Genomic DNA, 11200 nt, shown 5'->3' with positions numbered 1-11200 from the left:
TTGGACGAATATATAATGGCATGTATCCATCATCATGATAGCATTCAGAGTACTTTCACTGCCCTAAAAGTCCTCCGTGTGCCACCTATATCCACTCCTTCCTTCCCAACCCCTCACAACCACTGATCTTTTCATTGTCGTTGTAGTTTTGACTATTCCAGAATGTCTTTGTTGAAATCATACAGTATGTAACCTTTTCAAATTGGCTTCTTTCACTTAGTATTGTGCATTTTAGATTCTATCGTATCTTTTCATGGCTTGATAGCTCATTTCGTTTTAGCACTGAATAATATTGCATTGCTTGGATGTGCCACAGTTTACTTACCCATTCACCTACTGAAGGACAACTCGTTTCTTCTAGGTTTCAGCAATTACGAATAAAGCTGCTGGAAACATTTACGTGCAGGCTTTTGTGTGGACATAGTTTTCAGCTTGATTCAGTGAGTGCCAAGAAGTGCTATTGCTGGATCTCATGGTAAGAGTATGTTCAGTTTGTAAGAAATAACAAAACTGTCTTCCAAACTGGTTGTACCATTTTTCATTCCCAGCCCTAATGAATTCCCGTTGCTCCACATCCTTGCTAGCATTTGGTGGTGTTAGTGTTCTGAATTTTGTCCACTTTAGTAGATGTGAAGTGATATCTCATTGTTTTTTCAATTTGCATTTCCATGATGACATATGATGAGTATCTTTTCATATGCTTTCTTGCCATCTGTGTGTGTGTGTATATATATATTCTTTTATTTTTTTGGTGAAGTGACTGTTAAGAACTTTGGCCTACTTTTTCTTTTTTTAAAAGATTTTATTCATTTTTGGATAAAGGGGAAGGGAGAGAAATAGAGATGGAGAGAAACATTGATGTATGAGAGAAACATCGATCAATTGCCTCTCAAACACCACCAACTGGGAATCTGGCCCGCAACCCAGGCATGTGCCCTGACCTTGAATCAAATCGGTGACCTTTCAGTTCAGAGGACGATGCCCAACCCACTGATCCACACCAGTCAGGACTGGCCCACTTTTCAATCACTCTGTTTATTTTCTTAGTGTCATGTTTTAAGGTTTCTTTGTGTATTTTGGGAAACAGGTCTTTACCAGATACGTCTTTTGAAAGTATTTTCTTTCAGCATGTGGATGTCTAGTTGTCTCAGCACCTTTGGCAAAGAGACTACCTTTATTCCATTTAGTTGTCTTTTCTCCTTTGTCAAAGGTCACTTGATTCTTTTTATATGTGTTTATTTGTAGGCCATTGATCTCTTTGTCTTTTTGTTTTACCAACACTACACTGTTTTGATTCCTGCTGCTTTATTGTAAATCTTTTTTTAAAACTCTCTTTAGTTCTATATTAAAGGGAAAGATTTGAGCTTGTTTAAGATTAAAATATAAAACTGATATAACTCTCCCCCTTTTTTCTCTTTTCTTCTGCTTGAGAGACTTGAGAACACTGTGTATACCTAATGAGAAAACTATCCGGAGGCTAATCTTCCTGAAATTCACTTTCATGAAGCTGTTGTGCCAAATTGGCCAGGGCCCTTAGTAAGTGGTTTGTTTCTCTGTTAGCATGACCCTGTCAGAGAGGAATTCAGGTTCTGGATCCCAGTCAGTACAGGGTCACTGATGCTCCCAAGGTTCCAACCAGCCTTTCCACAAAGTTTTAAGTGTTAAATTCCAGCCAATTTTTACCACTTCGTATCTACACGATCATCTTGGTGATAATCTAGTTTTCACTTGATCCAAAGAGCTGATGCTATCTATAATTTGCATATACCAATTAGCTTCCTGAATTTTTTCTGTCTCAGTATTTAACACACTCAGTGTTTACTTACTTATCTCTTCATCCAGGTTCTAAACATTTTGGGGAAAAAAACAGTGTCTTTTTTTACTATTGTATCTCCAGGACTCTTGGGAACAAAAATAGTGTCTTTTTTGCTGCTGTATCTGGAGGACCTCAGTAGTAGGTTGACAAAACAAAAGCCTTATCAGGTAAGACTCTTTAAGACTCTGTTGCTAATGATAGAAGACCCAACTTAAACTAGCTTAAACAAAAGACAAAAAACAACCCCCCTTCCCAGCATATTATCATTTCCTATAACTGCAAATCCAAGGCTCAACTAATGTCATAAGGAGCTCAGTTCCCCTCCCCGCACCCCGCCTTCCCCATTTTTTGCTCTTCTCTCTGCTGATTGGCTTTAGGCTCAGGCAGGGCTTCTCTAAATAAAGACCCTTGGTACAGCATATGTAAGTTTTAATTCTGATTGGGACCAACTGAAGTCAGGTAGTGTCAGTCCTCCAACTCCTTTTTTTTTTTTTTTTAATACTGTGTTGGCTATTCTGGGTCTTTTGACTCTCTATAAACTTTAGAAATACTTTGTGGATACCCATAAGATAACTTGCAAGGATTTTGAGTGGGATTGTATTGAGTCTATAGGTTCCCTTGGGAAGAACTGACATCCTAACAATGTCTTCTTGTTTGTATAGTTTTTTTTAATTTCATTCATCAGAATTGTATAGTATTCTTTATATAGATCTTGCATATATTTTATAAGATTTATACCTAAGCATTTCATATTTTGGTTTGATTTTTATTCTTTTAAATTTGTTAAATTTGATCTCTGGCCTAGGAGGTGCTCTAGCTTGGTGACTGTTCTGTGAGAGCTTGAGAAGAATGTTTCTTCTGCTGGTGCTGAATAAAGTAGTCTGTCAGCGTCTATTGATTAATCATGCTCTTGAGTTCCACTGTGTCCTTGCTGAACTTTAGGCCTGCTAGATCTGTCCATTTTGGTTACAGGGGTAGTGAAGTCTCTAGTTATATTGGAGGTGGTTATGGCAGGACTGTGGCTTCTACCGAAGTCAGCTCTCCATAGTTTTATATAGTGCAAAGATGAAAAACTTTAGTCTCCCTAAGACTCAGAGGCCAAAGACAATACGTAATTCTAAGCTGGAAGTGGAAACAAAATGGGTTACAGCAAAAGAGTCTGAGATCAAACTTCATGGCCTATACTAAGGCCTATCCGTTGCAAGAGCAGTAACCTGAGCGGGGATTGAAAACTTCGCTGAATCCTTGAGCAAGCTTGGACAATGTGGAGTGGTTTGCACGTGCAGTGACTGACTACGAAGGATCCCAATTATGAATACCCTCAAGAGAAGTTTTCCACATGTCAACAGTGTTTTTTCATTTGCTCAACACATATTTGCATTATTACATAGGCAATAATGAGATGGAGAGATAGAGGTTAGACCAGAAACAAGAGGACTAAATGTCAAGGATAAAAATGTGAAGATAAAGATCTTTGTTTTTGTCAGCATTACAGGTCATTTAACCATAAAACATTTACCCCCAGTTTCCTACTTTTTGCTGTTTGCCTAATTTGTGGCTTATTTTCAAAGAACCAATTTTTGACTTCATCGATCCTCCTTAATGCATGTTTGTTTTCCATTTCATTAATTTTTTCTTATGTTTTATTGTATTATTTTTTCTCTGGGATGTTTTTAAAAATTGAAATAGATGTTTAGATGATTGAATTTTAGCCTTGATTTCTTTTGTATGATCACTTAATGTTATAATTTCAGTGTTAGCTGTATTCCACAAATTTTGATACAGGTAGTATTTTTACTTGTAGTCATTTAAAATTTTTTTAAAATTTCAAGATTGTCATTTTTCTTTTACCGTTTGATTATTTAAAACTATGTTTTTATTTTTTTAACATTGGTTTTTCTTTATTTTCATTGTGATTATACTTTGTACATACTTTGTACGCAATTTCAATGATCGACCCAGCATATGGTCAGTTTTTGTCAGAGTCCCGTGGGCATCCAAAAATAATGTGTATTTTATAGAGTTTGCATGCAGTTGCTGTTACATGCCAATAGTTTGTATTTGTTAACTATGTTGATAAAATCTTCCATATCCTTACTAAAGTTTTCTGCTTATCCTATTAGTTTCTGAGAGAAGTATGCTCGGATATACTAATATGCATGTAGATTTACCTATTTCTTCTAAAGGTTCTCTCAATTTTTGTTTTCCATGTTTAGAATTGCTGCATCTTCCTGGTAAATTGAGCCTTTTGTCATTAAGAAATGTGCTCTTTAGCTCTATAATGATTTTGCCTTAAAATCTACTTAGCTTAATATTAATACAGCTATTCCAGTTTTCTTTTGGTTAATGTTTTGAGATATATATATATATATATATATGTCATATATAATACATATGATATGTAAATATATATATATTTGAGACATACACATCTCAAATGTTTGAGATATGTGTATGTATTTGAGAGACATACCTCTTGAAACATTATATATGTATATTGCTTTTGTTTTTAATCTATATCCTTTTATTTGCTTGTTTCTCTTATAAGCAGCAAAAAAATTGAATTTTGTGTTTTCTTTTTCTTTTTTAAAGATTTTATTTATTTATTTTTAGAGAAAGGGTGGGAGAAAGAGAGGGAGAGAAAAATGAATGTGTGGTTGCCTCTCACACGCCCCATACTGGGGACCTAGCCCACAACCCAGGCATGTACCCTGGCTGGGACTCCAACCAGCGACCCTTTGGTTCACAGGCCTGTGCTCAATCCACTGAGTCACAGCAGCCAGGGCTGAGTTTTTTTTTTTTAATTTCTCTATGACCAGCCTTTGTCTTTTAATTGGAACACTTAAGACACTCATATTTAATGCAATTACTGATATATTTGAATTTAAATCTACCATATTTGTATGTGCTTTCAATTAATTCCAAATCACTTATTTTTTTCCTTTTTATCTCATACATTTTTTTACAATTCTATTAGTAATTGAAGTAGAGATTAAAGCATGTATCCTTAAGTTTTCAAAGTAATGTAAGTTAGTATTATTATTACTTTTTTGTGATGGTACAAAGACCTTAGCACACTTTAGCTCCATTAATCCCTCTCCCAGTTGTATGGCATTGTTGCCATTTATTTTATTTTTTAGGAAATTTTAAAGTTTACAAGACATTATTATTATTTTTTAAACATTAGTATTTACATGTAATTGTACACATAATTACCATTTTTTTCTCTTATAATCATTTTGAATCTCTGAATTTCTACTTGGGATCATAGTTCCCCAGCTTGAAGAATACACTTCAGAATTTCCTCCAATGTTCATCTGAAATCAACAAATTCTTGTTTATATTCATCTAAAAATCATTTTATTTCTTCTTAGTTTTTGGAAGATATTTTCCCTATGTGGTGAATTCCAAGTGGCAGTTATTTGGCTTCTATCATTTCTATTCATCCTTCTCAATTCTCTTTCTTCCTGCCTTCTTGGTTCTCCAGTTATACATGTTAGATTTTTCTTTAGTGAATCTTCCATGTCTTTAACATGTTTTCCCCTGTTTTCCACACTTTTCTCTCCCTATAGTTTCTCTGAATCTTTTCCTCTGACTCACTTTCAAGTTCACTAGTTATCATTTTTATTTTCTTTAATGTTTCAAGCACAGTTATTTTAACGTTACTGTTGACATCCCTGTGGCTCTCTTTTATTTTCTCATGTTTTTCGTAGCTTTGCTCAGGTTGATTTTTCTTCTCAAGTCCTCTTTAACTTGGATTGCAGATCCCACATGGCATATGGAACACTGATTTGAGGCCTAAGAGATCGTATATTTTTCCAGAGAGATTTTACATGGGCTTCTCACATTTAGAGACATTCTTCTATACCCTTAATTCAGTCAGGGACAGGGATACTGAAGATGGAACAAAATACCTATTTTCCCTTCAGCCATCATTGTTCTGGTATTCTGAAAACAATACGCTAATCCTCACCCCACCACCCGTCCCAAATCTTCAATGACAACGATCTGCCGTTCAGAGATCAAGAGTTCAAATTGTAGCGTTGGTAATTTACAGTTCTCTTAAAAATGACCGGTCTACCTTTTCTCTTATCTTCTTCCATTATATCTCAAAATTTACTTTTATTTTGTGAAAATAATTTATCTTGTGCCCCAGGGATATACTCTTACTCTTTATCATTTCAATAGTTATGTGCCTATAACTATTGAAATGATAACTTTATCAATAGTTATGTATCTAGTGGTTGCTTTGCCAATATAAATCTACTTTAAGCCTCCATGGTTTTCTTAAAATCTGGTAAAGCCATTGGTCCTGAGTGTATATTTCAGCCTGAAACAATCTTTTTCATATTTAAATAGGTGGGAATTCCTTCTAAAAGGGCTCGTTTGGTCTTCAGGTGGAAGTGAATTTAACAGTAATGATCTGGAATTCTGTTTTCTCTTTGAGCTTATGGTTTAAGAATCTTATTATTCAACTTGTAGCATTTTTTAAGTTTGAACTGCTTTCTAGGTGACTTTCAACTTTGTTGGATAACTGAAAGAAGTTGCAGTGTTTGAGATATTTAATTAATATAAAATACAGTCATCAGAACATGGTCGTCTTCATGATTTTTCAAAATTCCAGAAATTCTTCTAGTTTCTGAAATTAGAAGAATACATATCTCTTTATTTTCTTTTGTGTTGGTAGAACAAATGCTTTGGTTCTTTGTACCACGCCCTCTCTGCCCACTAATTTTAGCTGTTGCTACCGCATTTAGTTATGTGGAAGCTCCAACACCCTCATGTTGATAGCATCCCTATCCTGTGTCTTCCTACTTTTCTCCTCAGGACCTTCTCTAAAGCTGTGGAAACTTACTTGTGCTTCTTGGAAATAGGGGTGTATTAATGTTCCCAGGGTGGCCCTCAATCAGTAGAGCCAGCAGATAAGTGCTCCAGCCTCCTATTTCTCGAGTGGAGAGTTCTATAACTGTGCTGTACATAGTAAAGAGGTTGGGGCCACCACAGAGTGGTGTGTTCAGCAACTATCACCTAGAAAGCATCCTTCATTATGGAACCTCTTTCTCCTTCCCTAATCATTAACCCTACTCCCTTGTTTCTGCTTCCAGGGATCATGTTCCATATAAACTACCACAATCTAAGTCCTTGTCTGACGCTCTGCTTATGGGGAATCCAAATTAAAACAGTTAGCTAGCTCCTTTATGAGTTTAAGGATGGACTACAACTGTATTCGTTTAACAAATATTTACTGAGACCTATAGTGTTCCCAGTGCGACTCAGGGTCCTACTGGAAAAGCAGAATGAAGAAAACAGACAACGACTCTCTTCTTCAAGCTTATGTTGCCGTGCAAATCGCAATCAAGTCACCAAAGTGTTTTCATAGTGAGTGAGCCTGAATTAGGTTTGTAAAGAGGAAAGTAAGTAGAAATTGAGAGAAACCCGGAGAGAAAGGTCCAGAACCTGAGGTAGAGGAGCTGGTGTTGGTTCCTCATACAGAGAGAAGCAGGAAGCCACTAGATTCCTAGAGGGTGAGAGACACAGTTATGGTGTGTTAGAAGTTTGAGATGGGAAGGGACCAAACTCATGCTTTACCTACGTCACTGTTTTTCATCAGAGTAAAGCCTAGTTAATAAATGTGTACTTAATAAATAATTTTTATTTATGTACAAGTTGTAGTTTAAGTACTTGTTCTACTGCATACTTTAAACACATGATTTAACCTCTCTGTACTGACTTCTACAATATAAATAAGGATAATAACAATATTGACCTCAGTATTGTTATGCAATATAAATAAAGGATTATAAGTGAAAACACAATTTAAATTATAAAGTGACTGAGTATGAGTATCAATTGTGGGGTCAGAATTGCAAATATCAATTTGTGTTTCTATTAAATATCCGAGTGTTTCTATTAAAGTCCAGATTAGCAAATGTTTCTTTAGGTGTATGTGCCAGAGAAGTTCAAATATCAAATGGAAGCTTCTGTGACTATTGAATCAATTGTATTTTACTTTCCCCTCTCAAACTATCATACAATTAGGTTTAAGCACTTTAGTGGCCAAGCTGTTTGTTAATGTTGATGTCTGGTGTAGGTATTATCATTTTGCTATGGCTTACAGTCCCTGTCTAATTATTAATGGTGCCGAGTTTTTTGTTGATAAGGACACTGTAATTGTGAACACAAGTAAAGCCAGAAAACTGCCCTCTCAGGATCAACCATATAATAGTATCTTTTCATTTGCAGACCCGTGGTCGAAAAGCCTAAGCCTCACTGGTGTTAAACAGCATGGCTCCGTCACTATGCATATTTTCTTTCCTTTTTCCCCTACGTGCTTGAGAATGCCAGCTTTAAAAAGAAAACGGCATCCACGTGAGCCATTGTCCTCAGAACTATTACGCAAACGAATGAGTGTTTCGTAGACTTAACGTGACAATGAATTACGCGTCCAAAACAGGTTGTGTGTGTGGTTTAGCAAAACAAAATTAAGAGTCATTCTAGGGAAGGACATTGCCACAGCTTTGGCATAATTAGGAATCATCATAATCAAATACAGGAAATTGGCACATCTGCTTTTCAGGCTGTTGATCCAACTGTGAGGCTGCCTGTGTGCACTGGAACAAGCAGTTCCGAGGCAGCTCGATGTGTTCTGCAAAGCTGTCTTTGCATAAATATTTACATAATTTTTCTCCAAACACCGCTATAGGCAGGTTTTTTTTTAAATCACTTTTTCTCTCTTGGGTTATTATTTCTTTCCATTCCTACTCCTGGTGAAAGAGTGATCCCTTGTTATTCTAAGGATTTCTCTTTCTTTAAGAGAAGTTTAGAGGAAAATCTTAGAACGAGAGCGTTTTATAAAACAAATGAAGTGGTAGCAGTACCTTTCACTTGGTATATTTTTCTTCATCTACAAAAAGAACTAGACCCAACCTAGCTGTGGGGAATGTAATGCAGAGGGACAAGAGAGAAGCTGGAGGGAGAATTCACTCAGGGCTTGAGACTAACAGGGAACAGAAGGTCGAATTAGGTGAGGTGGAACAGCGCAGCTTTGAAGAGCAATATACCCCCCTCCCTATTTTCTTTGGTTATTAACAGTTTAAAAAGTCTTCTGCAGAAGCATTGGTTGAGGAGTTCTTTCACTTTTAGTTACTTAATAATTCTGATAATTTCCTTTTCCTTAAACCAACGTGAAGGATCTCTCTTGTCTCCTCTAGTTTTATTTTACATTGTTGAAACTACGTATATTTTAAAATGACATATTTTATACCTTTAAAGATCCAATTTAAAAATATGTTTTCTACTCTATTTCCCATATTGGTTTGCTTGCCAATGTGCAGAAGTGTCCTATTTTTATTGTCGTGAGGTTTATTAACAACATCTAAATTGTAACAGATAAAATGTTTGATAATATTCTAACTATATATAATAACTACTGTGGAACACATACTTATTCTATGTTAATATGAGCCCTTTGCTTTTGATGCAGACTTGATGGTATATTCTAGTGAGCATGGGATTTGTATATTTAAGGGTGGCATGGGACACATTTTAATAACAAAATAACTGGAGGTTACATGGGAAATGTATGTTTATTTTTCCTCTCAAAAGCACTAGAAAGAGGCGACTTTTCAATAGTTTGCAAATAAGAAAAGATAAAGCCTCCAAACTAGGAATATATAACCTAGCTCCTTAATCATTTTCCTCACTTTGACTTACATTAATGTACAAATTATGAGTTATTGGCTGTTATCAGTTGTGTGGTTAGTTACGTGTATATATGAATGCTAGACTGTCAGTGGGGCTCAGTGTCACTAATCATCAGGAAAATGCAAATTAAAACCACAATGGGATATCACCTCACACCTGTCAGAATGGCTGTCATCAATAAGGTAACAAACAACAAGTGCTGTGAAGGATGTGGAGGAAGGGGACCCTTTTGCACTGTTGGTGGGAATGCAGACTGGTGCAGCCATTGTGGAAAACAGTATTGAGTTACCTCAAAAAATTAAAAATGGAACTGCCTTATGATCCAGCAGTTCCACTTCTGTGAATTTATCTGAAGAGACCTGAACACTGATTCAAAAGAATATAAGCATGCTTATGTTCAGTGCAACATTATTTACATTAGTCAAGATTTGGAAGCAGCCCAACTGTCCATCGGTAGATGAGTGGATAAAACAACGGTGGTACATTTACACAATGGAATACTACTTGGCCATAAAAAAGAAGAAAATTTTACCCTTCTGACAGCATGGATGGACCTGAAGAGCATTATGCTATGTGAAATACGCCAGTCAGAGAAAACAAATACCACTTGATTTTACTCATATGTGGAATCTAATGAACAAACTGAACTAACAAGCAAAACAGACTTATAGACAGAGAGCAGGCTGACAGCTCTGGGGGTGGGGTTGGGGGTGGATTGAGCTAAAAAGAAAAAGGACTCATGGACCTGGGCACCACTGTTGTGATTGCAGTGGGGAGGGGGGTGCGTGGAGGTGGAAGAAGGTAAAAGGGAGATAAATGATAATGGAAAAAAACCAAAAAATATTTCAAACTTTTTCTTTCCTTTGAAGTGTCATAACTCTCTGTTTTTTTCCTCCCACCACCCCACGTTCTGTGTTGGAACTGATCACAGTGGTGATCCAATTTAAAAGCTGAGGAATCACCTGCCACTTCTTTAATCACATCTATGTGATCACACTCAGCTGGCAATTTAAAGTTTTTTTGTTAGCATTTATCTATGGCAGCAGTTTTCAGCTTTTTTAAATCTCATGGCACACTTAAACTAATTACAAAAATTCTTCAGCACCCCAAATATATTTTCAATGTGACAAAAAAAAGAGGTGTAATTTTGATTCCTTTACATTGGATGACTATCGTCATTTTTTTATTTGACAATCTACGGGAAAACAGGTCAGTGCCCCTGACTAAGGAGTCAGGTGTTACATGTTTTAAAAATTTTTGCAGCACACCAGTTGAAAGTTGCCGATCTAGGGCAAAGCTGTTTTTAATTCCATGTCATATTTGTCATGGATTTGTCTTACCATATTTGTATTTTATAATTAGTTATTATCATTCCTACCTCTACTTAAAGTTACTCTGAAAATACATAATTCATACTTCAAAGTTTAAGAGGTAGTGTTGTGGGGTAAAAAGAGCTCTGTACTAGGGGTTTGGTGCTCATGTTCAGGAGCTCCAGTTTCTCATCTGTAAAGTGAGGAAGTTGGACTAGAGAAAATTGTAGTTGACATTTATGGAGCAACTACCTTGTGCGAGCAATTGTTTAAGTGCTGATGAGTAAAAGAAATAGATTCTCAGTTTGAGCTTATGATATTATTGGAAGAAGAGTTAATTCATAAACAAATAAAATAAATTATAAAAAGT

At 36.0% G+C, this 11200-nt stretch overlaps 1 long non-coding RNA gene across 1 annotated transcript; it reads left to right on the top strand.

The window, feature by feature from the left end:
- Positions 1 to 352: 352 nt before the first annotated feature.
- On the top strand, positions 353 to 7715 carry LOC123478631 (uncharacterized). The gene is made up of 3 exons (XR_006653900.2): positions 353 to 475; positions 1898 to 1983; positions 6922 to 7715. It is a non-coding gene; the product is annotated as an uncharacterized lncRNA (long non-coding RNA).
- The last annotated feature ends 3485 nt before the right edge of the window (positions 7716 to 11200 follow it).

The sequence above is a fragment of the Desmodus rotundus genome, chromosome 4, assembly GCF_022682495.2.
Source record: "Desmodus rotundus isolate HL8 chromosome 4, HLdesRot8A.1, whole genome shotgun sequence".
Taxonomy (NCBI): Eukaryota; Metazoa; Chordata; class Mammalia; order Chiroptera; family Phyllostomidae; genus Desmodus; species Desmodus rotundus.
Note: the sequence above shows the minus strand (reverse complement) of the source record. Positions and strands in the feature narration are given on the sequence as shown.